This window comes from Dendrobates tinctorius, unplaced genomic scaffold (genome assembly GCF_039654945.1).
Source record: "Dendrobates tinctorius isolate UK_male_01 unplaced genomic scaffold, ASM3965494v1 ptg000154l, whole genome shotgun sequence".
NCBI lineage: Eukaryota > Metazoa > Chordata > Amphibia > Anura > Dendrobatidae > Dendrobates > Dendrobates tinctorius.
Genome location: NW_027361821.1, coordinates 20,424,502 through 20,449,379, shown reverse-complemented (window position 1 = coordinate 20,449,379; position 24,878 = coordinate 20,424,502). Strand labels below are relative to the sequence as shown.

Below are 24,878 nucleotides of genomic sequence, written 5' to 3'. Positions count from 1 at the left end.
AACCCCTTTAATAAAACACTGGGGAGTAGTTTAGACAAGGGTGAACATACAAATCCCCTTAAAAACAAATTTAATAGATATGCATTAAAAAACACCTTCCCAGTGAATTTTTTGGCAAATGCCACAAATGAAAAAAGAGAGGCCTAATCTGAAATGCTGCACAGCCCTATGATACAGCTATCTGATACCTTCCTGTCTGTGGCGGTTGGCACCCTAAAGTATGATTTTGGCGCCCCCACTCAACGAGGGCTGTCCCTCACTCCCCTACCAGTCCCTGATATGACAGGAGGGAAAACAATAACCAGATAGTGCAGAGATGAAACAATCAGAATGCCATAGAGCTAATGCAGGATCTCAGGCAAATGATATACAAACATTAAAAACCAAATATATCCACATCATGATATCCTATGACCCGAAAATATGCCACACGGCATGCAATGAGTACCAAAAAGGCCCCACCTCAAGGGTATACAGTTAGGTGAAAAAGGATGAAAGTGGTCACTTATCATGTGTGGAGGAACCCCGACGCGTTTTTCCACCTGTAGAGGTTCGTCAGGAGGTATGACCGATAATATTGATGTCCATGACTGATACCAGGATGTTGCTTGATGGTATCAGCAGTCAAAAAAGGGTGGATTTAAATAACCACCATGATTATTCCATGCTGCAATAAGCCCCACCTAATATCCAGTGGTCAAATCACATAAGAAGAGGCAGATATGCCGACCCCAATATGCAAATATAACAGTGATAAACTCACATGGACTAACGCAGCTACATACCCTGAAAGCCAGCGTGTATCACATAATAGAGAGACAGAGCGTCACTTCCGCTGCTGTGATATGAAGCGGGCGGGAAAAACTCACAAGGGCCCGGCGTGCACTCCACAGTGGAGCGCATCCAAGATGGCGCGGGACCTTCCGGTATACTGATATCACATCCACCCCCAAGCATTACCATGGAGAAACAAGCCGCTCATTCACCAGTAGAAAACAAAGATGGCGCAGGACCTTCCCGTTTGAGGATTTCATATCCGCCCTCAAGCGTTACCATGGAAAGGAGAAAGCTGCTTGCAGGACCCAAACCGCGCTAATGATATAAAACAGAGCAGTATACAGGGACCTTTCTGAAAAATGACCTCACCTCAAAACGAGACACGGGCTGATAAGTTTAGCACACTGTCTCCCGTAACTTAGAGTAGCAATCATGTATAAAAAAGAAGAAATAAACATTCTGTGTTTCAATGATATATGAATAATGCTGATCAGAATATTCCAATTTTAGAGGCCAACGCATATTGGAGCCAAAAAATAAAAATTCTTATAGTAAATACGTAATAGAGATTGTCATATGATGCATAGATATTACTATACAATGTAGTATATGCCTTGCAAGCATAGTCCAATATGCCATAGAGATAAAGACCCCATCAATCAAATTCAAGTAAAGCACATTAACCAATCCAGGACAGTTTCTTTATATAAAACAGGCATATGACATGCATTCATTCATACCACCAGGGGAGAGGGACTGCAGCCTGAAAATCCACTCACACTCCCATCTCAAAATAATATTATCCAAATTTCCTCGACCTCGTTCTTGGTTTGATTAGTTCAATCATGTTGAAGGTGATGTCGCTCGTGCGGCCCGGATGCACCGCATTCATATGTCTGGCGACCGGGGTATCTCGCTTATTTTTGATATCCCCCAGGTGCTCTCCCACTCTCACCCTCAATTCTCTAGTGGTCTTACCCACATAATCCAAGGGACAAGTGCATGTAGCTTTATAAACCAAGCCTGTTGATCTACAGTTCCCAAAGTCTCTAATGCAGAAGGATTTTCCACTATACGAACTCGTGAAGATTTTACATTGCAAGACATTCTTACATCTGGAACAGTTTCTGCATTTGAAAAAGCCCAGGGGCTTCCTGTCCAGCCAAGTACCCAAGATCTTTCCTGACTTCTATACCAGGAAAGATCTTTGAACAAATTATTAAACAACATGTATGTCAGTACCTGGATAAGAATGAAGTGATTAAACAGAGTCAGCATGGTTTTGTAACTAATAAGTCATGTCAGACTAACTTAATTTCCTTCTATGACGGAATCACTGATTGGGTGGATCAAGGAAATGCTGTAGATATAGTATATCTTGACTTCAGCAAAGCATTTGACAAAGTATCTCATACAATCCTTATTGAAAAAATGACTAAGCATGGAATGGACAAGGCAACTGTAAGGTGGATTCATAACTGGCTTAGTGATTGTGTTACTCACTGTTACTCGGGACACCGTACTAGGCAGAGCGAAGTTCTCCGGAGTGGACCCTCTGGACCGTGGCACCGAGGGACCCTGAACGAGCGACCAGGTGTGGCCGACCCCTATACAGGGACCGTTAGGCGCAGGTCCGGGGGTTCGAATGCCACGGTAGCCGGAACCAAGAGGGGCGGCTTGGAATAGATCTGGTAGACTGGACTGGAGCTGGACTGCGAGCTGGAACCCGGGTTGGTGCGGCTTGTGATGGACAGCAGGTAAGGAGTCGGGTAGGCAGTGCTGGAGCAGGTACGGAGACTGGGCCGGAACAGGTACAGACCCAGGACTGGAGCTGGTATGGACCCAGGGCTAGGACAGGTACGATCCCGGAACTGGAGCAGGTGTGGACTTAGGACTGGAACCGGTACGACCACAGGACTGGAGCAGGTGCGGACACAGGGCTGGAACAGGAACGGACACAGGACTGGAACAGGTGCGGACACAGGACTAGAACAGGAACGGAGACAGGACTGGAACTGGAACGGACACAGGACTGGAACAGGTGCGGACACAGGACTGGAACAGGTGCGGACACAGGACTGGAACAGGAGCGGACACAGGACTGGAACAGGAACGGACACAGGACTGGAACAGGAACGGACACAGGACTGGAACAGGAACGGACGCAGGACTGGAACTGGAACGGACACAGGACTGGAACTGGAACGGACACAGGACTGGAACTGGAATGGACAAGATAGATTAGCACAAGGAGCCTGATGACAGGCGAGCGTGCGGACCCAAAGGTGCTGAATGAACAACAGCGGTCAGGCGCCTCCATTAAGGGAGGACGACCTGATATAGCAGCCGCTGTGCTCCCATTGGCCCGGCGGCGCCCTCAGGGCAGGGCGCCGCCGGAGGCCGGGTCAGATGGGGAGAGCTGACCACGGCCTACGGCGCATGTGCGAGACCCGCGGTGACGTCACCAGCTGCGGCCGCACAGAGAAGGAAGCCGGCGTCGGGGCTGGGAGGAGCGCGGCTGCCGGACGCGGTAAGTATGGCTGCGCGCGCTGGGAGACCTGACGGGGAGCGTGGCAGGGGGCCCGGGGGCCGAAACGGCAGTGCCAGGGGCCGTGACAGTACCCTCCCCCTCACTCCGCCCCCTACTGCGGTTGGCAAAAAATCTCCTGAGAATGCGGGGAGCGTTGATGTTCTCCCGGGGTTCCCAGGATCTCTCCTCAGGACCAAAACCCTCCCAGTCAACAAGGAAAAAGGTTCTCCCTCTAACTCTCCTCATGGCAAGAATATCCCTTACCTCGAAGGTGTCATCCGAACCCACCGGGAGAGGAGCTGGAGCAGGAGCCGGATGAAACCGATTTAGGACCACAGGTTTCAGGAGAGAGACGTGGAAGGTGTTCGGGATACGGAGCGAAGCAGGCAACCTCAACCTGTAGGCGACTTTGTTGACTCGTTCCAGGATCTCAAAAGGACCAATGTACCGGGGGCCCAGCTTGTAAGAGGGTAGTTTCAGTCGGATGTACTTGGACGATAGCCAGACCTTATCCCCAATGTGAAACGGTGGGGGGGTCCAGCCTTCTCTTGTCTGCGTGTTTCTTCATTCGCTCGCTGGCTCTCTTGAGGGCTGCGTTGGTCTCGGACCAGATCTCAGAGAATTCCTGGAACTGGGAATTGGCTGCCGGTACCTCGGAGGCTGGGGTGACAGGAAGAGGTATGTTAGGATGTTTTCCAAATACTACGAAAAAAGGTGATTTGGTAGAGGATTCGCCAGCATGATTATTATAGGCGAGCTCCGCCCATGGAAGCAACTCAACCCAGTCATCTTGATGGGCGTTGGAGAAATGCCGAAGGTATGTAGTCAGCGTCTGGTTAGTTCGTTCCACTTGCCCACTGGTCTGCGGATGATAGGCAGATGAGATATCCAAGGATATGTCCAGAAGCTTGCAAAGCGCCCTCCAAAATTTAGCCGTAAACTGTACTCCACGATCTGACACAATTCGTTGAGGAAGGCCATGTAACCTAAAAATCTGATGAACGAAGATCTTGGCTAAAGCAGTTGCGGAAGGAAGGCCACTTAACGGAAGGAAATGCGCCATCTTAGAAAAGCGGTCCACGACCACAAGGATCACCGTACAGCCAGACGAGCGGGGAAGATCCATGATAAAATCCATGGCGATACTTTCCCAAGGAGACTTCGGTATCGGTAACGGAAGCAGCAGGCCAAAAGGAGAACGACGAGGTATCTTATTCCTTGCACAAGAAGAACAGGAGGCGACGAAGTCCGCCACATCCTGACGAAGAGTGGACCACCAGTAATACCGTGTTATGAGGGCCAGGGTTTTCCTGATTCCGGCATGGCCAGCCACCTTGGAGGAATGACCCCATAGAAGAACTCTCCTCCTGACGTTCTCTGGCACAAGAGTTTTGCCCGGGGGTGGAGACAGCAGCGTCAGCGAAGCCACTGTGATTATCTTCAAGGGCTCGATAACATGGGAAGGTTCCTCCCCAGATTCACACGGCTGAAAGACCCTGGATAGGGCATCGGCTTTAGTGTTCCTGTCTCCGGGCCGAAAGTGCAGCTCAAAATCAAATCGAGCAAAAAACAGGGACCATCTAGCCTGTTGAGGATTGAGTCTCTGGGCGGACTGGAGGTAGGCTAGATTCTTGTGGTCAGAATAAACAACAAATGGGTGGACAGCTCCTTCCAGAAGGTGACGCCACTCCTCCAATGCCAGTTTGATGGCCAATAACTCGCTGTCGCCAATCGAGTAATTACACTCAGCTGGGGAGAAGGCTCTGGAGAAGAAACCACAGGGACGTAGGCGGCCCGAATCAGTTCTCTGGGATAAGACAGCCCCGGCGCCAGTCGAGGACGCGTCCACTTCCAGCACAAAAGGTTTGTCGCTCTCTGGACGGATCAAAACGGGAGCCGTGGAAAACGCTTGTTTTAGCGACTGGAAGGCCTCTTCGGCTTCGGGTGTCCAAGAATTAGTAGGGGTCCCCTTACGGGTAAGGGCAGAGATCGGCTTGGAGAGTGAGGAAAAATGCGGAATGAATTGCCGATAGTAGTTGGCGAACCCCAAAAAACGTTGGATGGCTTTTAAGCCAACTGGACGAGGCCACTTGAGAATGGCGGAGAGTTTTTCAGGATCCATCTGCAGTCCGGCATCAGAGATGATGTAACCCAGAAAAGGTAGTGAGGTCTGCTCGAACAGGCACTTCTCCATTTTGGCATATACAGTGGGGAAAAAAAGTATTTAGTCAGTCAGCAATAGTGCAAGTTCCACCACTTAAAAAGATGAGAGGCGTCTGTAATTTACATCATAGGTAGACCTCAACTATGGGAGACAAACTGAGAAAAAAAAATCCAGAAAATCACATTGTCTGTTTTTTTTTCATTTTATTTGCATATTATGGTGGAAAATAAGTATTTGGTCAGAAACAAGCAATCAAGATTTCTGGCTCTCACAGACCTGTAACTTCTTCTTTAAGAGTCTCCTCTTTCCTCCACTCATTACCTGTAGTAATGGCACCTGTTTAAACTTGTTATCAGTATAAAAAGACACCTGTGCACACCCTCAAACAGTCTGACTCCAAACTCCACTATGGTGAAGACCAAAGAGCTGTCAAAGGACACCAGAAACAAAATTGTAGCCCTGCACCAGGCTGGGAAGACTGAATCTGCAATAGCCAACCAGCTTGGAGTGAAGAAATCAACTGTGGGAGCAATAATTAGAAAATGGAAGACATACAAGACCATTGATAAACTCCCTCGATCTGGTGCTCCACGCAAAATCCCACCCCGTGGGGTCAGAAGGATCACAAGAACGGTGAGCAAAAATCCCAGAACCACGCGGGGGGACCTAGTGAATGAACTGCAGAGAGCTGGGACCAATGTAACAAGGCCTACCATAAGTAACACACTACGCCACCATGGACTCAGATCCTGCAGTGCCAGACGTGTCCCACTGCTTAAGCCTGTACATGTCCGGACCCCGTCTGAAGTTTGCTAGAGAGCATTTGGATGATCCAGAGGAGTTTTGGGAAAATGTCCTATGGTCTGATGAAACCAAACTGGAACTGTTTGGTAGAAACACAACTTGTCGTGTTTGGAGGAAAAAGAACACTGAGTTGCATCCATCAAACACCATACCTACTGTAAAGCATGGTGGTGGAAACATCATGCTTTGGGGCTGTTTCTCTGCAAAGGGGCAAGGACGACTGATCCGGGTACATGAAAGAATGAATGGGGCTATGTATCGTGAGATTTTGAGTGCAAACCTCCTTCCATCAGCAAGGGCATTGAAGATGAAACGTGGCTGGGTCTTTCAACATGACAATGATCCAAAGCACACCGCCAGGGCAACGAAGGAGTGGCTTCGTAAGAAGCATTTCAAGGTCCTGGAGTGGCCTAGCCAGTCTCCAGATCTCAACCCTATAGAAAACCTTTGGAGGGAGTTGAAAGTCCGTGTTGCCAAGCGAAAAGCCAAAAACATCACTGCTCTAGAGGAGATCTGCATGGAAGAATGGGCCAACATACCAACAACAGTGTGTGGCAACCTTGTGAAGACTTACAGAAAACGTTTGACCTCTGTCATTGCCAACAAAGGATATATCACAAAGTATTGAGATGAAATTTTGTTTCTGACCAAATACTTATTTTCCACCATAATATGCAAATAAAATGAAAAAAAAAAACAGACAATGTGATTTTCTGTTTTTTTTTTCTCAGTTTGTCTCCCATAGTTGAGGTCTACCTATGATGTAAATTACAGACGCCTCTCATCTTTTTAAGTGGTGGAACTTGCACTATTGCTGACTGACTAAATACTTCTTTTCCCCACTGTAAATGATTCTCCCGAAGGCGCTGAAGAACAAGGCGGACGGTCCTCCTGTGAGACGGAAGATCTGGGGAGAAGACCAGGATGTCATCCAGGTATACTACGACACAGGAGTACAGGAGGTCCCGAAAGATTTCATTGACGAACTCCTGGAACACCGCCGGGGCATTGCACAGACCGAAGGGCATCACCAAGTACTCGTAATGGCCGTCACGGGTGTTAAAGGCGGTCTTCCATTCATCGCCAGCACGGATGCGGATGAGGTTGTACGCCCCCCTGAGGTCCAATTTGGAGAAGATGCGGGCCCCTCTGAGACGGTCAAACAACTCCGGGATAAGAGGGAGCGGGTACCGGTTCTTGATAGTAATGCTGTTCAATCCTCTATAGTCGATACAAGGGCGCAGAGAACCGTCCTTCTTTTTGACAAAGAAGAACCCGGCGCCCGCAGGAGACGAAGACTTCCGAATGAATCCCTTGGCGAGGTTCTCCGCGACGTATTCAGACATGGTTGCGGATTCCGCAGGAGACAGGGGATGTATCCTGCCCCTAGGAGGAGTAGAACCAGGGATTAACTCGATCGGGCAATCGAAGGACCGATGTGGCGGGAGAACCTCCGACTCCTTCTTGTCGAACACGTCGGCATAAGCCCAATAGGCTGAGGGGAGTCCCGAGAGCTCCTGAGGTGGGCGGGTGGGAACGACCGGATGAATTAGGTTCAGACAGCGACCATGACAAGGATCTCCCCAGCGTAAGACCTCCCTGGTCGACCAGTTGAGTACCGGCTGGTGTGTCCGTAGCCACGGGAGGCCAAGAAGGATGGCATGAGACAGGTCGGGCAACACGTAGAAGGCCACTTTTTCTCGGTGGAGAGCGCCGACTTGTAAGACAACTTCCTCCGTGACCGCGGTGATGGATTCCTGTAGCGGTCTGCCGTCAACGGAAGCAAGCAGCCGGGGGTTCTTCAGAGTGACCATGGGAATGCGATACTTATCCACCACTTCACGCCGGATGAAGTTGCCTGCTGAGCCCGAATCCACATAGGCCACCTCGGACCCACGCCTCTCCCCTGAAAGTAAAAGAACAGAAAGTGTAAGGGGCTGAGAGGCTTCATAATCACCTAGGACGACCTCTCTTACCTGGCCTAGGTGGAGGAGTTTCCCGGTCTCACAGGACAAGAGCAGATGAAGTGGGAAGCGTTTCCGCAATATAGACAGAGACCCTGCTCCCGTCTCACCCTCTGACGTCTCTCAGTTATCCGGACCCAATCTACCTGCATAGGCTCGGGAGGCGCAGTATGTACAGGACCGGGCGAGCGTGGGCTAAAGGGCCGACTAGTGGTCGGAGCAGGCCGAATGGGTCTCCTGTCCCTCGCTGATTCCCGGGCGCGCTCCTGAAACCGGAGGTCAATTCGAGTGGCCAGGGAGATGAGGTCCTCGAGGGTGGTAGGAGTATCCCGCCCCGCTAACTCATCCTTAATTCTGCCCGACAACCCCCGCCAAAAGGCCCCGACCAATGCCACGTTATTCCATCCTAACTCTGAGGACATGGTGCGGAACCGAATGGCGTACTGACCGACAGTAAGGGAACCCTGGTGGAGGTTGAAGAGTGATTCCGTAAGCGAGGCTATTCGTCCAGGCTCATCGAACACCTTACGAAAGGTGTCCAGAAAAACCGGAATACTAGAGACTATGGGATCGTCCCTCTCCCAGAGCGGATTTAGCCAGGACAAGGCCTCTCCCTCCAGATGGGACATGATAAAGGCCACCTTGGCTCTATCGGAGGGATACTGGTGAGGCTGGAGCTCGAAATGCAAGCCACACTGGTTTAGGAACCCCCTACACTGTTTGGGGTCCCCACTGTACCGGGGTGGTTTAGCCAAGCGAGGAGAGGGAAACGGAGCGGGATTAGGGAGGGCGGCTGAGGCTGCGGCGGCGGACTGGAGATCTCCCAGGCGACTGTCTACCGAGGCCATATAGGACAAAATATGGGACTTAGCGTCCCGCTGCTGGCTCAACTCCTGCTGGAGACTAGCCAGCTGAGCGGCATTCCCGGGATCGGCTGCCTGAAGGGCGGACAGACGGGACTCCATGGACTTCATGACCGACATGATGCGCCCCTGGTTCTCCCGTAAAAAGAGCAACTCCTTTTGACCGGGAGCAGAAATTCCGGCGGGATCCATGGCCTGACCGCACTGTTACTCACTGTTACTCGGGACACCGTACTAGGCAGAGCGAAGTTCTCCGGAGTGGACCCTCTGGACCGTGGCACTGAGGGACCCCGAACGAGCGACCAGGTGTGGCCGACCCCTATACAGGGACCGTTAGGCGCAGGTCCGGGGGTTCGAATGCCACGGTAGCCGGAACCAAGAGGGGCGGCTCGGAATAGATCCGGTAGACTGGACTGGAGCTGGACCGCGAGCTGGAACCCGGGTTGGTGCGGCTTGTGATGGACAGCAGGTACAGAGTCGGGTAGGCAGTGCTGGAGCAGGTACGGAGACTGGGCCGGAACAGGTACAGACCCAGGACTGGAGCTGGTATGGACCCAGGACTAGGACAGGTACGATCCCGGAACTGGAGCAGGTGTGGACTTAGGACTGGAACCGGTACGACCACAGGACTGGAGCAGGTGCGGACACAGGGCTGGAACAGGAACGGACACAGGACTGGAACAGGGGCGGACACAGGACTAGAACAGGAACGGAGACAGGACTGGAACTGGAACGGACACAGGACTGGAACAGGTGCGGACACAGGACTGGAACAGGTGCGGACACAGGACTGGAACAGGAGCGGACACAGGACTGGAACAGGAACGGACACAGGACTGGAACAGGAACGGACACAGGACTGGAACAGGAACGGACACAGGACTGGAACTGGAACGGACGCAGGACTGGAACTGGAATGGACACAGGACTGGAACTGGAACGGACAAGATAGATTAGCACAAGGAGCCTGATGACAGGCGAGCGTGCGGACCCAAAGGTGCTGAATGAACAACAGCGGTCAGGCGCCTCCATTAAGGGAGGACGACCTGATATAGCAGCCGCTGTGCTCCCTTTGGCCCGGCGGCGCCATCAGGGCAGGGCGCCGCCGGAGGCCGGGTCAGATGGGGAGAGCTGACCGCGGCCTACGGCGCATGCTCAAGACCCGCGATGACGTCACCAGCTGCGGCCGCACAGAGAAGGAAGCCGGCGTAGGGGATAGGAGGAGCGCGGCTGCCGGACGCGGTAAGTATGGCTGCGCGCGCTGGGAGACCTGACGGGGAGCGTGGCAGGGGGCCTGGGGGCCAAAAGGGCAGGGCCAGGGGCCGTGACAGATTGGACCCAAAGAGTGGTCGTAAATGGCTGCACATCCAGTTGGAAGAATGTCTCAAGTGGGGTACCACAGGGCTCTGTCCTGGGCCCTGTATTGTTCAACATCTTTATCAATGATTTAGATGAAGGAATTGAGGGTAAACTGATTAAATTTGCTGATGACACAAAGCTAGGAGGGATAGCTAATGCTAGAGAAGAGAGAGAGAGGATTCAAAAAGATAAATAAACTGGAGCAGTGGGCAACAACTAACAGAATGTTTTTTAACAGGGAAAAATGCAAAGTACTACATCTGGGCAATAAAAAAGAAAAAAGCATATACAGAATGGGAGGAATAGGGCTAAGCAACAGCACATGTGAAAAAGACTTGGGTATACTAATAGATCACAGACTGAATATGAGTCAACAGTGTGATGCAGCAGCAAAAAAGGCAAATGCAATTCTAGGATGTATTAACAGAAGCATACAGTCTAGATCACGTGAAGTCATTATTTACCTCTACTCCTCTTTGGTCAGACCTCATCTGGAGTATTGTGTCCAGTTTTGGGCACCACATTTTAAAAAAGACATCAACAAACTGGACAAGTTCAGAAAAGAGCGACCAGACTGGTGACCGGTCTGCAAATCCTGTCTTATGAGGAAAGGTTGCAGGATTTGGGAATGTTTAGCTTGCAAAAGAGAAGACTGAGAGGAGACTTAATAGCTGTCTACAAATATCTAAAGGGCTGTCACATTGTAGAAGGATCATCTTTATTCTCATTTGCACAAAGAAAGACTAGAAGCAATGGATGAAACTGAATGGGAGGAGACACAGATTAGATATTAGAAAAAACTTTTGACAGTTAGAGTGATCAATGAGTGGAACAGGCTGTCACGAGAAGTGATGAGTTCTCCTTCAATGGAAGTCTTCCAACAGAGGCTGGACAGACATCTGACTGGGATGATTTAGCAAATCCTGCTTTGAGCAGGGGGTTGGACCAGATGGCCCAGGAGGTCCCTTCCAACTCTACGATTCTATGATTCTACCCGCCCCCCCTTGGCCTTTGATAAAGGCTGTGAACAAGCCTATCTCCTATGGACCTCCCCTTTCTATAGGTAACACTAGGTTTTGGTGCAACAAGACCCCTCAAGTTAGGATCGGCCAATAGAATGCCCCAATGTTTTTTGAGAACATGATAGACCCTGTTTGCTTGACCATCATAGGTCCCAACGAGTCTAACCATGTTGTCATTATCTGGATTCAAAGCCCCTTTCTTCTGAAGCAGGGAGGGTCTATCCGTTATAAATGCTTCATGCTGTGGCCCAGTCAACATCCGTTGGGGGTATCCTTTCATCCTGAACCAGTTGTATAAATCATAAATCATTTCCCTGTCTCCTAAAGGTACTTAACTCAGAACAGTTCCTCCGAATCCTAAGGAACTGCCCCTTAGGTATTCCCTTTTTCAGTGGCTCTGGATGATGGCTTGTTCATCTCAGTAGGCTGTTTGTTGCGGTTGGCTTTCTGTATGTACATGTGCTGATGCCCCCATCAGCCTTCTTGGAAATAGTCAAATCAAGAAAGTTAATGCTGGTAGTATGGCACTCAGATGTAAACCTCAGTCCCACCTTATTTACATTGATGTATTCAATGAAGCCGAAAAAATCAACCTCCGGGCCAGACCAGAATATCAAAATATCATCGATATATCTGGCCCAGAGGCTGATAAATGGGATCCACCACTCTTCCTCACCCCCAAATATATGGGTTTCCTTCCACCAGCCCAGGAAGATATTTGCATAAGTGGGGGCATAAAGGCTCCCCATTGCGGTCCCCCTGAGCTGGTGGCAGTACTTAGAATCAAAGAGGAAGTAGTTCCTGGTAAGGACAAAACTCAGCAATTTCTTGACAAAAGAATTATGTGCCCGACATTCTACTGCTCTTGTTTGTTGTTTGTAAAAAATGGGTGACTGCTTCTAGACCCCATTTGTGTGGAATGCAGCTATATAATGCTTCCACATCAATAGATGCTAGTAGGGTATTCTCCTCCAAAGTGACTCCTTCAAGCAGATTCAATAAATGCCATGTGTCACGTACATATGAGGGAAGTGCAATCACAAAAGGCCTCAAGATCCTATCCAAGTAGACACCACTGTTCTGGGTCAGGGAATCTATTCCCGAAACAATGGGTCGTCCTTTTTGTGGTTCAAGCCCCTTGTACACCTTGGGTAGTGCATAAAAAGTTGCAATTACAGGTGCATTAGGTAATAAAAAATGAAATTCATTATCCGAAATTAATTTACTCCCTCTTGCCTCATTCAGGATTGATAATAATTCATTTTTGTACTCATAAATCGGATCACCTTGCAAAACCTCATATGTATACTCATGATTTAGAAGTGTGTAACACATCGCACAATACTTATCATGATCCATTAGCACCAAGTTCCCGCCTTTATCTGAGGCCTTAATTATATTATATTTGCATTTTTTTCTAGCCTCTCAAGGACCATCCCCTCAGCAAATGAGAGATTAGATGGGCCATTTCGATTGACACATGGGATTTTACGGAGATCATCCTCCACGATTTTAATGAAAATGTCATTACTCGTGACCTCTTTATTAGGCGGCATTCTGGTGCTCCTGTTCTTTAACGTGGTGAACGGACCTACCCCCCCCCCTGCTGTTCATTCTCCCTCAGGAGACCAGTCAGGGCTTCAAGGCCCTCCATATCCTCCTCTGATAAACCTAGACGGAGGCACTGTTCACGATCATGCTGCTTATAAAAGAGTTTCCACTTCAAATTACGACCAAACAAATTAAGGTCTTTCACCCAATTGAAACAGTTATATGTATTAGTCGGCACGAAGTTGAGACCCTTCTGCAATAGAAGACATTCATCACCAGACAAAGTATATGATGACAAATTGATAATTTGTCCTTGGTCAATTACGGTCTTTTCCTCAGTTCGTACCCCACTGTTGGACCTCTGTCCAAAAAAGAATGTGGTACAGATGAGGAAGACCCTGAGGACAAATGCTGTGCTCCCCTTCCCGTACCCCTTTGCCTGTACTGATTTCTTGGTGGACGCCATCTTCATCTGTTTTGTCCACCCCTCCCCGGGAAACTGTTAGATCTATCTGTACGTTCAGAGTCAGATGTATCGAAATCTGAAGAGGACACCTCTGTTATATTTCCAACCTGGTACTCGTATGCCCTATTATCCTTGAACTCTGCAAGGTCACGTGTGAATTGCGAGTGTTTGCGGCCCTTGAGATTGGTCTGAATTTTCTCAACCGATGTTTGAAGGATACCTTCCCTTCGCACAAAATCAGGGTCAGTTTTAAACTTTTGAACCCTTTCAATTATACCATTGAATCTCTTAGTGGACTCTTCAAACAACTTTTTCTCCTCAATAAGAAGAAGTTGCATGAAATGAATAGATGAATCAATAGCTTCCTTAGTCCAGGCTGCTAACAGGTGAGGACTAGTGGTCCAGGGTGATGGCTGTATGTGCAGGCCTTTAATATTTTCTTTATATGCGTGGTAAAGATCTTTGAACAGGGTTTTTAGGGAGGGACTATCAGAACTTTCTGGAGATGAACTGGTGGAAAAAACCTGATTGGCATCCTGTGCCCACAACTCAGTATTGATGGGGGCCGACAAAAAACTGGCCATATCAGAGAAAACTTAAACTGAACAGAAAAAAACTATATATCAGAGAAGAATAGGGTGAACATACAAATCCCCTTAAAAACAAATTCAATATGGCTCCAATATGCGTTGGCCTCTAAAATTGGAATATTCTGATCAGCATTATTGATATATCATTGAAACACAGAATGTTTATTTCTTCTTTTTTATACATGATTGCTACTCTAAGTTACAGGAGACAGTGTGCTAAACTTATCAGCCCGTGTCTCGTTTTGAGGTGAGGTCATTTTTCAGAAAGGTCCCTGTATACTGCTCTGTTTTATATCATTAGCGCGGTTTGGGTCCTGCAAGCAGCTTTCTCCTTTCCATGGTAACGCTTGAGGGCGGATATGAAATCCTCAGACCGGAAGGTCCCGTACCATCTTTGTTTTCTACTGGTGAATGAGCGGCTTGTTTCTCCATGGTAACGCTTGGGGGTGGATGTGATATCAGTATACCGGAAGGTCCCGCGCCATCTTGGATGCGCTCCACTGTGGAGCGCACGTCGGGCCCTTGTGAGTTTTTCCCGCCCGCTTCATATCACAGCAGCGGAAGTGACGCTCTGTCTCTCTATTATGTGATGCACGCTGGCTTTCAGGGTATGTAGCTGCGTTATTCCATGTGAGTTTATCACTGTTATATTTGCATATTGGGGTCAGCATATCTGCCTCTTCTTTTGTGATTTGACCACTGGATATTAGGTGGGGCTTATTGCAGCATGGAATAATAAGGTAGTTTTTTAAATCCACCCTTTTTTGACCGCTGATACCATCAAGCAACATTTTGGTATCAGTCATGGACATCAATATTATCGGTCATACCTCCTGATGAACCGCTACAGGTGGAGAAACGCGTTGGGGCTCCTCCACACGTGATAAGTGACCACTTTCATCCTTTTTCACCTAACTGTATACCCCTGAGGTGGGGCCTTTTTGGTACTCATTGCATGCCGTGTGGCATATTTTCGGGTCATAGGATATCATGATGTGGATATATTTGGTTTTTAATGTTTGTATATCGTTTGCCTGAGATCCTGCATTAGCTCTAGGGCATTCTGATTGTTTCATCTCTGCACTATCTGGTTATTGTTTTCCCTCCTGTCATATCAGGGACTGGTAGGGGAGTGAGGGACAGCCCTCGTTGAGTGGGGGCGCCAAAATCGTACTTTTGGGTGCCAACCTCCACAGTCAGGAAGGTATCAGATAGCTGTATCATAGGGCTGTGCAGCATTTCAGATTAGGCCTCTCTTTTTTCATTTGTGGCATTTGCCAAAAAATTCACTGGGAAGGTGTTTTTTAATGCATATCTCTTAAATTTGTTTTTAGGGGATTTGTATGTTCACCCTATTCTTCTCTGATTCCCATGATATATAGTTTTTTTCTGTTCAGAGTAGTTTAGACAACCCAGTATCACATTAGAAATAAATCTGTTTCCGTCATTGCAGTCAATAAAAGTTGTAAGCTGAATAAAATTAAACCACATAATAATTCCAGATACAGTTGTAAAGCTTTTAAAAGATATTTGTATTAAATTGGAATTTTATTATCAACATCTTTCCAAAAAACTTCCTAATATTTTAATTATTTACACAGTAAACAAAGCACTTTCAGCTTAATTGTCCATCTGGTAATTCAGACAAAGACCTCTCTGTTGAAATTACGGTATGTACAAAGCTCAGAGCTGGCTCACTTCTACAAAATTCAGCAAAGTCCAGTCATTAAGGGTTTAGGCCCATGTGAGTTATTTTGTATCCGATGCCTTCATCTCACAGCTGGTCCTTTGAGTGGGCTTGGATTCTTCGTGCTGAAATCATCAGCAGGACATAACAAAAGAGAGTTGCTCATTTGAAGTGAGCCGTGGATGTCAAGTGTGCAGATTTGACTAAGTGCAAACATGATTCCTAATGAGCTCTTGGCGAGAAATGGCACTGCCCAAGCTAACTTGTGTGAAGTAGTCACAGCACTGCTAATACAGGCTGCTCTGTATGTGTCAGATCTGTAAATGAGACTGGGAAACTGGATGTTGCATCATTCTTCTGGCTTTGAAGTTAGGACAGGCATAACAACAGCTTTCAATTACGAGGCATCTTCTCACTTAAACTGTTGAGATTCATGGGTGTTTGTATTTCATAGAAAACAAGCAGTCAGCAGAAAACAAATATTAAAGGACTGGAAACAAAATGAGAAAGAGATGACATCATTTTTTTTCTTAATTTAAAGAGGAGGTCCGAAACTATCATTGATTTAATCCTAAATGTCTATCTCTTTAATGTAATTATCTAATAGCTTTTCTTATACAATTTAATTAAAGCATGCTTCCCATTCCCTCTATACTCTCAATGTTTCATTTTTTTATCCAACTTCAGGTTTGATGACATTTCGCTTGAGAATTTTCATTGCATGCTTGGATACTCAAATGAGATGTCGCCGAGGGGGGTTACTGCCGCAGCTTCTGTCCCCGAAGCATCATCAGTGACATCTATTTCAGGGACTGGGCTAGTCCTTGCTCTACAGAGCATGAGTTGGTTTTCAATTATGACGTATGCTGAGTATGAGCTCTTCTGTCACTGTGTGATGTCATTTTCAACTTACAGTGACAGTGCACTCCCTCGCCAGCTGTAATGTAAAGTATCCAGCTGGCAAGAAAGCGCACTGTCAGTGCGCTTTGTAAGAGTACAAACCAGCGAGCAAGGAGAACAGAGACCAGTCCCCACACCGAAAATACCTTTTGGGTCCCCCTAGACTCAGGTGCATCATCAACCCCTACACAATCTATAGTAACTCCTTTGATAACCAACATCTTGGGCCCTTTAGAAACCAAGTATGTATTCTTGAACTCTCAACTTCCATAACCGTTTGTCATAGGATATGTCCTAAGTTCTGTAACCACATAACTATTTTATGTCCAGCCAACGCAGGTGAGTCATATTTACATTAAGAAGGATTTGTTTCATTTATACACCTTGGTGTCAATCCGTTTATCCATACCTGTAAATTCTGTGAGCATCTCAGGTCACAAAAGAGTTTCTGTGCAATGAAAATATTTGATGACTTTTAATATGTCGGCTAGTCTAGACACATTACTGTGCTCCTTATAAAACGGAATTAAGTGCAGAAGGTGCAGCAGCCCCTGGCTCTTCATAATCTAAATGGCTCCATAACTCCTATTGAATGAGACAACTACCACTGACAAACTTTTCCTTTCACTGTCATATTCCTATTTCTAGGAGCCGTTGGCCACAACTGACATTTCTGAAATTATAATAACTTCTAAAATCAGTTATTGTTCCTTGAATTGCAAAGTCCACTCATCAATCTGAGTAGTCAGCTGCAAACAGCATAGCTCCTTACAGTATTGATGGAGCAGGATAGGGACATAGAGAAAATATTGGGGAGTTGGCAGTGTCCTAGACTTGTGATATAGGAAGCAGAATACTTAGGGCTAAGTACACAGAGCCTAATATACCGGCTGTGATTATTGATATATATGGTTGGTGAAGGTGGCACAAAGTACAGTAGTTAGTTCTTTGGTTGTGTTATTTGCACTGTGAGGCAGTGAGGGGGATCATATGCGAGGGTCGGTATGTGTCCCCCAGGATGCGGACGGAGTCCTATTAAACCCCCTGGAGCGCCATGTGTTTACAGCAGAACACCTGTGAATCACAAGGCAAAAGAAAATGAAGAGTGGATTGGGTCCAACTAGTTGACCCAGTCAGATTTTTAGGAACATCCGTCAAGGGCTTTTATTTTTAGAGGGATTTGCAGTTTTGGTAGTGGGGCGAATCCCTCTCTCCACTCCGGGTTTAGAAAGTGGCTCTATGGCCACGATTCCATTTAAATCTCTCAGTTTGGCCTTGGGTGCCAGTTTGAAGTTTGCAAGCTGCAGAGCAGAGGAGTCTGTGCACCCAGGCCTGTGTGGAGCTAACACAGAGCCAGGGACTTCACAGCGGCTGATGCACCCAAGAGACACGGCGGTGCCATTGCCCACGGCAACAGGTTTTGAACATGGACTGTATTTGTGGAAACCCAACTGCAATCCGGAGGATATCACTCCTGTTATGTGAGTTTGAGAATAAAGACACTTTTTATGTTGAACTTTCTGTGGTCCCTACCTATCTGTCGCACTGCATCAACCCCACTGCACCACAGCACCCTAATGCTCACTCTATTGCTATTTGCTCACTAAAAGCCATATAGCATATTTTTAAATATTAACATTGTTACTAGCATGCAATATGGCATTATTATGTGGAAAATATTTTCAATACATAAAAATTACAATTATCATTTATTGAATTGTGGCATATTGTGAATCATACCATTAACTTTATAATAACATCATGCAATAAATATTGTATTATTAGCATGTTGTTAGTTTTGCACTAATAAATTATTAGAAATCATAAAACCAACAAATCTAAAAGATCAGACCAAATTCCTCACTCCATTTGCTGAAATGCAGCTCCATACTTACAAGGACCCTCCACCATGCTTCACTGTTGTCTGTAGACATTAAATATTGTACCTCTCTCCAGCTAACCATATGCCTTTTGACTCATCAGTCCAGAGCACCTTCTGCCATTTATTTGGTACCCCAGTTAGTCGGCTTTGCTTCAATGTTGAAGGAATACTTTTTGGCCACAATTCTTTCATGAAGATCACTTCTGGCCAGACTTCTCCAAATAGAAGATGGGTGTAAAATTTTGTGTTTCAGTGCGGTCGCTGCACACATCAAATCGCTGCATGCGGACGCATCCACATACAACACATGTCCCTGCGTACCCAATGTTAAAGATAAGTACACAGGGAAGCGCAGGACGCATACAGAAGTAGGCGGAACTTCACGGAGGGAGAAAGGAGGAAGTAGGCAGCCATCCGCAGCCCTCCTGAAAACAAATCTGAACCTAGCCTAAGAAATGGTCTTTTCTGTGCTGGGCAGAGGGGGCTTGGGAATTTATATTAAGCATACTAGAAATACCAAAAAAGTGGCCTTAAATGTAGTGGCCATACTTTATATTGGGAAAACCTGGTGACAGGTAAGCCTAAACCAAAAGGCAGAAACATTTAAGCAAAACGTGAACTGTAAATCAAGGTATGGAAAATAGAAGACTCTTCAGAAACGCCAGTTGATGATTGCAGTATGGCTGCTGTACTGCACAGCTTTATAGGTATAATACAAGGGTGGACATACCGCATGTGCAACCGGTGCGACTGCATCGGGGTCCAGAGGTGGAGGGGGGCCCCTGCAGGGTGGCTAATAATGAGGGCAATCTGGCCTATTTATCCTACCCCGAGGCTTTGGGCGGGCCCTGGCCAGATTGCCCTCTTGTGCCATCAGCAGGGAGAGATTCCAGCAGCTCCACTGTCTGCAAGAGAAAATGGCAGCAGAGCGGAGCTGCAGTGATCTGTCCTGCTTCCTGCCCATGCTTCCTGTCTCACACAGCAGTCAGCAGCGCGGCTGGATGACATCATCATTCAGAGCCGTGACTGTGCCAGTAAAAGGAAGCTGCTGGCGACGATGATGCTGCGGCTGCAGGAGAGCATGCAGAAAGGTGAGAGGTGGGGGTGTGGTGTGTGCATGTGTGTGTAGCACTGCAGGGCAGCGTGCAGAGAGGTGAATGGTGCTGTGTGTGTCTGTATATGTGTATATGGAGGAGAAGGCAATGATGGGGTTATGGGGAGAAGGCAATGATGGGGTGATGGAGAGGGCAATGGTGGTGGAGAAAGCAATGATGGAGGTGTGGAAAGGGCAATAATGGGGTGGTGGGGAGCAGGAAATGATGGAGGTGATGGAATGGGCAATGATGGGCAATGATGATGTGGTGGGGGAGAAGGCAATGATGGAGGTGGTGGGAGGACAAAGATGGTGGTCGAAAAGTCAATAATGGGGGTGGTGGGGAGAAGGAAATGATGGAGGCTGTGGAATGGGCAATGATGGGGTGGTGGGGAAAAGACAATGATGGTGGTAGTGGAAAGGACAATGATGGTGGTGGTGGAAAGGGCAATGATGGGTATGTGGGGGAGGAGAAAATGATGGAGGTCATAGAATGGGCAATAATGCGGGTGGTAGGGGAGAAGACAATGCTGGTGGCAATGGAAAGGACAATGATGGGGTGGTGGGAGAGGAGGAAATGATGGAGGTGATGGAATAGGTAATGATGGGGGTGGTGGGGGAGAAGGCAAAAATGGTGGCAGTGAAAAGGACAATGATGGGGTGATGGAGATGGCAATGATGGGGTGGTGGGGGGGAAGCAATGATGGATGTGGTGGAAAGGGCAATGATGGGGTGGTGGGGAAGAAAGCAATGATGGAGGTGGTGGAAAGGACAATGATGGGGTGGTGAGGGAGAAAGCAATGAAGGGGGTGGGGAAAAGGCATTGATGGTGGTGGTGGAAAGGACAATGATGGTGGAAAGGGCAATGGTGGTGCAATGGACAATGATGGGGGTGGTAGGGGAGAAGGCTATTATGGAGGTGGTGGATGGGCAATAATGGGGTGGTGGGGGAGAACGCAATGATGGAGGTGGTGACGAGGGCGATGGGAGTGGGGAAGAGGACAATAAAGGGATGAGGGGGAGGAGGACAATGAGGGGTGTGGGGGATCTGGATGGGAGGAAGGGGGATTTATAATGGATTTAGGAACAGGGGGTGGTGAAGGAAAATGTTATTATCGCTTATTATGTCTAACACAGTCCCTTAGTATAAAGTGTACTCACTTATTATGTATAGCACAGTCTCTTAGTATATAGTGTACTCGCTTATTATGTATAGCACCATCCCTCAGTATATAGTGTAGTCACTTTTTATGTATAGCACAGTTCCTTAGTATATAGTGTACTCACTTATTATGTATAGCACAATCCCTTAGTATAGAGTGTACACCATCCTTAATTACATACTTTCCTCTTTTGATATGTATAACACCGTCACTTATTACGTACCATCCTCTCTAGTTATATATTATGCCGTCCCTTATTATATAGCTTCCTCTGCTGTTATGTACAGTGCTGTCTCTTACATAGTGTATTCTTGTTATTTTTGTTATTCACAGTGCCCTCTTTTATTACATAGCCCCCTCTCTTTTTAGATATAAAATGACTGCTGATGGAGGAGCCGGTAACCAGACTACCAGGCCATCAGCTCCTCCATTAGAAAAGAAGCTTTCCAATGCTCCATCAGCCATTATTGCATTATACAGCTAACAAGACAGGATGGTATATAATAAAAAACAAGGCTCTATATAATCCAATATGTAAGGGGTAGTGCTGTACATAACAAGAGAGAGCACTGTATAATAAGGGATGGCAAATGGCAATATGCATAATAAATATATATATATAGTAAGCTAGCACTTGTTATTCGGGATGGGGATACTCGCTTTGCAGCCAAATAACCAGGTCCTGCACGGGTTTCTCATATAACATCAAAAGACCATGCGGTTTATTATTCAGCATAAACAGCAACAGAAAGTTCATATCAAAACAGCATAACGTCCATGACAGAGCTGCGCTCTGTTATCCCTGTGTTATGTCCGGTACGCAGGCTCTTGCCTAAACACAGGTAGCTCACCCTCTCCGAGTTACCTCTTAGCTGCTTCACATTGCAGACGCCCGTTCCCTCCAGGGAACTGTCAGACACACGTCGCCATGACACACAGCGTCTACACATGCCCTCAGGAAAGCAGCCACATCTCCCAGCACGTCAGCCAGACGAGACCTTCCATACGGACCAATTGGGTCCAAGCTTTCGCTCATGTGACCTACCCTGGTCACCTTATATGGTCCGTAGCCACGCCCACTGGATCACATGGCCATGACCTCATCGCAGGTCCTACCACCATTCACACACATACTGTTCACTCTGGGCATTTTAGACACACGCCCCTGGGTGGATTTGTAGGTGGTTGATATCACCCGTCTCTCCAACCACCTGAAGGCTTCTCCCTGACACATTGGAACAGAACATCAGCAATAGCCCTGCTGATCAACACATAATCAAGCCTTCATCCCAAGGCCACCCAGCTTGGGATGCATAACGGTCATTTAGGATCCTGCTCGTATTACCACCCTGGATATGGCTATACGCCCATCCCGGGACACCCACACAGCGCCCCCTAGTGGACACAGTGGACACTACACCACATACCTCCCCCCTCTGTTCAAACTTGTGGGGTTGAACACACGACATCACCCAGGGATCTCGAGACCGGGCACCCATGTCACCTTGCCCAACAGGTCTAGAGAACTGTCTCCATCTGTTTTGTCTGTCATATGGCCTCATCTCTACGTTAGGCTTCCCCCTCCCCCAGCGGTCAGAATATTGGTCTTGGGCTTTGGCCCTCCAGTCACAGTCTGTCTGCGTCATCAGACACTGTTTAGTCACCACACTTCTACAGTGCGCTCCGTCAACTCCTTTTCTGTCTATGCATCTTGTAACAAATGGTACATCACCACGTCTAAGTTTGCTTTTCAGTGCATTAACCTCACGGTTCATTGCATCTGTTGTCTCTGTAGCATCCTCCAGTTCACGCTGTAATTTACGGTGCAATGCATTGGCTCGCTGAGCCTCTTTCTTTGCTTCTTCCACCTGGCACTTCAGCTGTTTCAGACAAACATTATTTTTCCCCGCCTGGTCTTTGTACTGCTCAGAATTACGCCTTTCATCATCCATTTGCATTAGTACCGCCTTCTGTTTTTTCTCTGTACGACGTACTTGTTTGCTTGCAGATTGTCGCTCTTTAGATTCAGCATCAAGTTGTTCCTCCAGTTGTGCAATCTTTGCTTCCAAAGCGGTGATTGAAGCCTTGAATTTAGATTTAACAGAGCCTTCTAATTCTTGTAAGTTTGTTTTTAACTCCTTATTCTGGCGATATAATTGCTGAAGGGCATTCTCATTCTTCTGAGCATTACTACGTTCCGCATTCAGATCAGCATTCATCTGGTCAACCTGAAGTGTGGCCTTTCTCAGCCTGTCATTGGCTAATTCAACGTTGCCTTGTTCTTCCTCCAATTCTTCTTCAAGCTGTGCAATGAAAGACTGTAAACGCCTCTTTTCTTCCAAAGCCAGAGCATCTTTACCACTGTTGTTGGCAATTACATCGGCCAGTTCATCTCTTTCCTCTTGTGCTTGCCTTTTAGCACGCTCTGCAGCAGCAAGCTCCTCATGCATATGAATCATTTCTGCTTCCATACTTTCCAGTTTCTTCTTGTCTTCACTCTGTTCATCACTTGGGCCTGGCTGCTGTAAGTCTTCGTCCCACTTCTCCTCCCGCAGAAGACCTCTTACAGTTTCTGTGAATACTCCTACCTCTTCTCTGAGGGACATATTCAGACCTTTCCACGTTGCCAGGTGATCTTTGAGCTTGGAGACTTCCTTCTCTAGCTCTTCTAGTCTGTGCTCCCTTTTTCTCTCAGAACCACAGTCACCCCCAGAGAGTGAGTCATCCTCATCATCTGAGTGAACCCTCCAGTTACCCTCTGACTGTGTGTCCGCTCCAGTCGTCTCATCTCCCAGCCCACCATCCGTCATGTCACGAGACAGCAGGTCCGTAAGTTGGGCAGATGTACCCCTTCTTCTGGTCTATTGTACAACTGACTTGTCCACTTTAGCAAGCGTCACCGTCTCACTGTCTGCTAGCCTAACAGTAGAAATGTCTCCATCCCCCTGCTGTAGAGGAACTCCCTTCTCCCACAATCCAGAGAACAGTCTAGAATCCCGGCCTATAACCACTGGACAGGAGAGATTCGGGACTATCGCGGCATCCTGTCCGGCAATGTCCCAACCTGTCTTAAAGACTACCCTGGTGACCGGGCAACTCTTAGTGCCCCCGTGGTTGCAAGTGATCCCCACCTTTCTGCCGGGTATCTCAGGAGCAACCTGCACTAGAGTCACCTGGCTTCCAGGGTCGACCAGACCAACTATATCTTCATTATTTATCTGGAGGCCACACCCCCATAGCATCGTGCCAGCTGGGTAGTTCATCAGGCAGATTGGACAGACATAGGACATTTGCTCCTGGCAACAGTTCACCTGTACCATCCCCTTCACGTTGGGATGCCCCTCCCCCAGGGACTCCACCCCTTTTTGGGTTACCGCTCCTTTCCAGGATCTCCCCATATCCTTTCAACAGGCCTCCTTAGACCAGGGTTCACACAAAACAGTTTGTCTCTTGGGCCTGTACTGGCCCTTTAAGTACGATACCACACAAGTTCTTGCTGGCACTACCACAGCTCCTGCTGTCACCAATCACCAACACCTCCGACTGCCGATCACACACAGCTGCTGGTGTCACCTTCGTAACTCTGCCGAGTTACAGAAAGCCGCTTGTCACCTTCAGAACCCCGCCGAGTTACAGCAAGCCGCTTGTCACCTTCGTAACCCCGCCGAGTTACAGCAAGCTGCTTGTCACCTTCTTGACCCCACTGAGCCACCGCCAGCTGACTTGAAAGGGAAAAGAAAAAAACACAACACAAAACCACACGTGTCCTGTCTGTGTGCTATTCAGGACATCCGTCTCCTCCTGAGACCGTCCAACACACAGGGTGCACCGGGTGCTATTCAGGGAGCCGACCCTCCTCCCAGGGTTTTCCAACACACCGGCCACACCAGATCCAGGGGCTCAGTGGGTGCTATTCAGGACATCCGTCTACTCCTGAGACTGTCCAACACTCACGCCTCACCAGGTCCAAGGTCACAGCACGTGCTCCAAGGATCCGATTCTTCTCCCAGAACCTCCCAACACTGACCCTCCAGGACCTTGCACACTGAACCATCCAGGTACA

The 24,878-nt window shown here is 47.8% G+C and overlaps 1 pseudogene; it reads right to left on the bottom strand.

Moving 5' to 3' along the window:
• Positions 1-17,831: 17,831 nt before the first annotated feature.
• LOC141050874 (myosin-9 pseudogene) lies at positions 17,832-23,421 on the bottom strand (annotated as a pseudogene).
• Between the last annotated feature and the right edge of the window lie 1,457 nt (positions 23,422-24,878).